The sequence below is a fragment of the Podarcis muralis genome, chromosome 10, assembly GCF_964188315.1.
Source record: "Podarcis muralis chromosome 10, rPodMur119.hap1.1, whole genome shotgun sequence".
NCBI lineage: Eukaryota > Metazoa > Chordata > Lepidosauria > Squamata > Lacertidae > Podarcis > Podarcis muralis.
In genome coordinates, this window is record NC_135664.1 from 4,718,993 (window position 1) to 4,725,433 (window position 6,441).

General features: G+C 44.3%; 1 long non-coding RNA gene across 1 annotated transcript; it reads left to right on the forward strand.

The window, feature by feature from the left end:
* Window positions 1-1,284: 1,284 nt before the first annotated feature.
* On the forward strand, window positions 1,285-6,022 carry LOC114605546 (uncharacterized). Its single transcript, XR_013394506.1, has 3 exons — window positions 1,285-1,544; window positions 2,955-2,991; window positions 5,590-6,022. It is a non-coding gene; the product is annotated as an uncharacterized LOC114605546 (long non-coding RNA).
* The last annotated feature ends 419 nt before the right edge of the window (window positions 6,023-6,441 follow it).

Genomic DNA, 6,441 nt, shown 5'->3' on the forward strand with positions numbered 1-6,441 from the left:
GTGTGCATAGTGTCTCATCGGGCTACTTTAGCACAAATTGTGTAGCCACTTTAGGAATATCACCAGAAAATATAAATGACACTCTTTCTTCCATGTGGTTTGGAGTCACAGAGAGTTGTCGGAAACCTCCAAGATTTTCATTTTTCTCTTGCAGCATACATTTTAATAGGCAGGAATTCAAGGCTGCTTTGTACCTCTTTATGTTGGTTGTCTGTGTATTCTTGCCACCTCTTCTTCATGTTTTCTGCTTCTGTTATGTCCTTACCACTTTTGTCCTTTATTATGGTAATCTTTGCATGAAATGTTCCTTTCATATCTCCAATTTTCTTGAACAGATCTCTGGTTTTTCCCATTCTATTGTTTTCCTCTGTTTCTTTGCATTGCTTGTTGAAGAAGGCCCTCTTGTCTCTCCTTGCTGTTCTTTGGAAATCTGCATTCAATTTCCTGTTTCTTTCACTAACTCCCTTACATTTTGCTTGCCTTCTCTCCCCTGCTGTTTGTAAGGCCTCCTGGTAGAACACCTAAGGTAAAAGTAAAGGGACCCCTGACCATTAGGTCCAGTCATGAGTGACTCTGGGGTTGCGGCGCTCATCTCGCTTTATTGGCCGAGGGAGCCGGCGTACAGCTTCCGGGTCATGTGGCCAGCAGGACTGGTCATGTGGCCAGCTGGGTCATGTGGCCAGCAGCGCTCGGAAACGCCGTTTACCTTCCCGCCGGAGCGGTACCTATTTCTCTACTTGCATTTTAACATGCTTTTGAGCTGCTAGGTTGGCAGGAGCAGGGACCGAGCTCACTCTGTCGCAGGGATTTGAACCACGACCTTCTGATCGGCAAGTCCTAGGGTTGCCCACAGCACCACCCGCATCCCTGGTAGAACACCTACAGGGACAATATTCCTGTGAAGGGATTTCTGATGTTACAGGCAGTACTGCATCCACAACCATGAGTTCTTCTGAGCCTTGTGACAATAGATTATTATTGTTTTAGAGCACAGAAGATGATGGTATCCACTCAGATATGAATATTATCATCTAAGATTCTGTGAAACTCGTGCCATAACTCTCCACATTCTGGAACAATGCCAAATGATGGTGCATAAATGGCAGCACAGATGCTGCACTCAGGAGTGACAGGCAGAGAGAGGAGATGCTGCACACCTGGCCTCCTGTCAGCAGCAGAAGAGGAGGGAAGGGGAGGTAGCCAGGAGGCCAGGGCTGTGCTGGTGGCCTGGTGAGGCCTGGTGAGCACTTCTGCCACAGTGTTCAAACTTTGAAAGATCCAGTGGATCCCACTTGTGCAAGACAGGGCTTTAGGAGGTATTTCAAAGAGAGTCACAAAGGAGCAGCATCTGGCACCGCACAGGAGCAGATCCTGCTTCTTAGCAGCTGGCCTGATCCCGCTTCGCAAGTGGCTCCCCTGCACACATTGTGGGGAACACTTGTCTAATGCTGCTTTTCCTGTTTCTCTCTACCAGCAAAATGAATGCAACTGTGAATCTACCCCAGTCAGATGCGACATTCAGAAAACTGTCTGTCAGCTCCCAAGTAAGTGGAATTGCACTTGCTATTTGCAAGAGGAAACACCCCTGTTCATTGTGCTGCCAATCAAAATCCCATGTGGGTGTGGGAAGAAGTTTTAGGCTGCACGTTTTGTCTGCCAGCCATGAACTTAGCTGCGTTTCAAGAGAGAGAACCTCTCTCCCCCCTTTTTCATTGGACTGGGCAAGGATCTTTCTTTCTTTCTTTACATTTATTTCCCATCCTTCTTCTAAGGAGCTTGAGTCTGCCCCCATTTTATCCTACTGGTCATGCTGGCAGACAGCAACTGGCTCAAGGTCACCCAGTGTGCTGCATGACTGACTGGGAATCGGAACCAGGGTCTCTGCCGCCCCGGCCTGATACTCTAAGCCAGAGATTGGGGGTCTCAGAGGCCAAATGTGGCCCTCCAGGCAATTCTGTCTGGCTCTTCTGACTCTCCTCAAGCGACACGCCCTCCTGAAGCCCTTTGCCAGCCTTGCATTGCACCCTCCTTCTGTTCCTTTGCCTGGCTGGAATGTGCCCTTGAACTCTGGCAATGCTTCCTGCTTGTCTGGGCGAAGGGCAGAAAGGGATGTTTGAGTGTAGAGAAAGGTGTGGTTTTTTTCAAGGTCCCAGAGAGAGCTCTGGCAGTTTTGAAGGCTCTTGTTGAGCTGGGATAGCTCAGTCAGTAGAGCAGGAGACTCTTAATTTCAGGGTTGTGGGTTCAAGCCCCATGTTGGGCAAAAGATTCATGCAATGGACTAGATGACCCCCGTGGTTCCTTCCAACTCTACCATTCTATGAGTCTATGAGCATTCACATTTATGGCTGTGCCCACTTTTGCCTCTTGTACCACCCACCACTGGCATGTGACCCCCCAAGGATGCCCAGAAGGGGCTGTGGCCCTCAAAATAAAAAAGGGTTCCCACCCCTGTTCTAAGCACTATACCGCACTGGCTGAGGTGTGCCTATATCTGTGGAAAAGATTGTCAAGGTATAGTGGTTAGAACAGGGGTTTAGTTTATGCTAGAAACCAGCCTTTTAGTCTTGCAGCTCCAGCCCTCTGGAGTCAATTACCAGCTGAAGTTAGACAGGTAGCTAGGATCTTGATGCTTAAGTCACTACCTAAAATGCTTTTGTTTAAGAAAGCTTTCCCTGAAGTGTGAATTGGTCATTTTATGGGATATTAATTGTACACCTGTAGGAATTGTTTCATTGTTTTTAGAATGTCATGTAAATGCTTTTAGTGCATTATAGAAATTGTTTAGAAAATAATAATTCTATTGTTGTACACTGCTTTCATGGCCCCAAGCTGCAAAGCAGCATATAAATCTATAAAATAAACAAAAATACCTTCTGTAAGTTCAAAAGTCAATGGTGACCAGAAGCACTGAGAGTACAGGTGTGCTAACGACAGTGATTTATGTTGCCTTTCAGCCCTCTATCATTTATGACGGTTGTGCAGTGGATCCAGGTAAATATCAATATGGGTTTTAAAGCCACCCTTGCAGTACACTTTCAAGTTTACTTTTATTGAATCTCACAGAATATGCACCTTGAGATCAATTTGGCTTAAGCTCTCAAAGGTCGCATGAGGGAAACTATCAAGTGTGCCTATTTGTGTGTTTGCTCCATGCTCTCCTCTTCCTAGTAAGCAACAGTGACCCACATGCCAGGAGGCTAGCATGGCAGCTCTGCCCCCCCCCCCACCAGCAAGCCTCTTCTGAATCTGTCCCTCCCTATGGTGGTGGTACTGATGGCAATGATCTGCTGTGTTAATATATTGTCTTTCCTCCCAAAAGAGCCCTGGCGGGTTGACAACCTGTTAAATTCAGTGACTCTCAAAAAAACACCCCAGATTAAAATATTTAAAACTATATATCTAAAAGCAAACTATATATCTAAAAGCAAACTATATATCTAAAAGCAAAGTAGTAAAACCCAGCAGGCAAAAACCCTCAGTTTTTGAACTTCAAAAACATATTGATCCCCAAAGCCCAAAGGAAGAAATGCCTCTTCAGCTGGTGCCTACAAAATATCTGCCTAACTATGGAGGTGAAGATGGAGAGTCTACAATGGAAGGCATTGAAGCTGAATCTCCACACAATAGTTTAATTCTAAAATTCTGACACATCAGTTTTTCCCTAGGAGAGAATTCAGATTTCCTCACTCACCTATTGCTTCACAAAAATGCACATTATTGGCAATTCTAAAGAAACCAACCAACCAATTGTTTTAAGGCTGCTTCAGGTGTTCCTGAACTACTGATTCCAACACCAGGGGTTTTGTTTCATGGTATCTGTAAATTGGGGGTGCGGGTGGCGCTGTGCGTTAAACCACAGAGCCCTAGGACTTGCCGATCAGAAGGTTGGCGGTTCAATCCCTGCGACAGGGTGAGCTCCCGTTGCTTGGTCCCTGCTCCTGCCCACCTAGCAATTCGAAAGCACGTCATAGTTCAAGTAGAGAAATAGGTACTGCTCTGGCAGGAAGGTAAACGGCGTTCCGTGCGCTGCTCTGGTTCGCCAGAAGCAGCTTAGTCATGCTGGCCATGTGACCAGCTGTACGCCGGCTCCCTCAGCCAATAAAGCGAGATGAGCACCGCAACCCCAGAGTCTGTCACGACTGGACCTAATGGTCAGGGGCCCCTTTACCTTTACCTTTACCTTTATCTGTAAATCGAATCAGCTTCATGCCGGTTAAGTAATATTGTTAACCTGGCATTTTGGGAAACTCTAAACACTTCCTTCCAAGAAAGGTTTCGTTCCACTGTGTATTTTGGAATTCAGATTCTATGTACATTCATTTTGTTTAATAAATTTAACAACGAAACATGAAGCTTCCCAAAGCAATCGGTCTATCAAGGTTCCAGCTCTTGTGATGGGAAGCATAAAATGGAATATTGCTTGAGAGAAGCCATAAAAATGAGAGAAAACTACTCAAATCCAAACAGTAGACCTTTTAAGCCTGTCCACATGGTGTCGCTAGTGTACCATGAATCACCCAGTGTACAGACCGTTCTTTTGAAGAGTTCTCACTGTTAAGAAGGTTCTTCTAATGCCTGGGCAGCATCTGTATCTTTGATGGTTCTTACCCAGTTGTTGTTCTCCTCCTGCCCCTGGAACTGCAGTGAACAAGGTCTGCTCCATCTTCTGTGTGATGGTCCTTATGTCTCTCTTTGATCTCTTCTTCTCCAGGCTAATCATGCCCATCTTTTTCAAACACTTCTCATACGATTTGGGCTGCATCCATGCACAGCAGATTATTCAGTTTCCATGACTTTTCTCTAATTGTTAAATTCTGCATTCATGCAATGCAGAAGCCACTTCTGGAACTATAGTGGAATATGTTGCATGTTTGATGCTCATTTTCAACCTATTTCCTTCCAGAAAAGAAAAATGTTTGGAAATAATATGGAAATAAGTGCTAACCTTGTGCTAGATTCCATGATAATTCCACTGTATTCAGCTATAGTCCCTGCCTACAAGGTTGTAACAGTTCCAAAGAATGGGGAAGGAAGATCTTTCTAACAGCAAGAGATGTTTGGCAGTGGAAGAGATTCCCTTGGAAGCTGCTGGACTATGGCCATCTGTCATGGACTCTCAGCATGTCTTTCAACTTTCCAATTCTATAATTCTGCAAAGAGGAAAGTGCATTCTGAATCACAGGTGATTCAATACAGTTGTACCTTGGATCTCAAATGCCTTGGCTCCCAAACAAATCGGCTCCCAAATTATCAAAACCCAGAAGTGACTGTTTCGATTCGCAAACTATTTTTGGAAGCCAAACGTCCGACGGGGCTTCTGCAGCTTCCAGTTGGCTGCAAGAGCTTCCTGCAGCCAATCAGAAGCCGTGCTTTGGTTTCCAAACGCTTTGGAAGTCGAACAGACTTCCGGAACAGAGTCCATTCGACTTCCACGGTATGACTGTATGGGAAAACTGCTTTGCCTTGCAATAGTGTTATAAAGATTACAAGATAATGTATAGGACATACTTGGAACATTTGGATGTGCTGAAAAAGTGCTATTTATTTATAAAAATAATACTAAGACCAAGTCATTTTCCCCTTCTCTAGCAACAGGACTGCAGTACCTCTTTAACAGTAAAACGGGTGAAGTCCAGTGGCTAAACCAGAAGACCTCTACTATGTAATGTTTACTTCCTGCTAATACCAACACTTCTCACATCTCTTCTGTCTGACTGCCCCAGATGTATGGACAAAATGGCTTTCAAACAATTCACCTGGAAGTGGGAAGTTATTGATTAAACTATCTGACCATCTAATAGTCAATAATGAAGTCTATTTATGGAATTTGGGCATTGAAAGTAATGTTCTCATTTTGAATGTTTCCATAGAATTATTTACCTGGCTTATGTGGTTGTTATATGTGCTATAAGTGCTTTGTTGCCAAATACAAAATCATTTATTTCCTTGATTTTTTTGAAGTGTTTTTCCTTGATTTGTTCAATAAATTGCCAAGGCCTGAATAACATTGGTGCCTTTGATAGGATTGGGGGACATCATCATCATTATCATCATCATCATCATCATCATTATTATTTGCTTTTCTTCTTTATTTCTCCAAACCTCTAAAATTAAATCACCAATTTTCATAACATTTAACACAGCTGTTCATCCCCCTGCATCCAAATAGGATGCAGGTGAACTGGGAACAAGCCTGTGTTGTGGTAGCTCCCCTTTTCCATTTATTTATTGCCATTTATATCCCACCTTTTTCACTGCTCATCCTAATCACCACCATCTGGGTATAGCCCTTCACCAGCCAGGAGACAGGGGGCATTATGGTCAATACTGGGAATTTTGGGGAAGCAGGTGGTGGCGTGTTCAAAGGCTTTTTGCAATGGCAGAACAGCCTGCCGCCATCTTTAATTTGCCACAGAGTGGCCCAATGGGAGTGATGCTCGG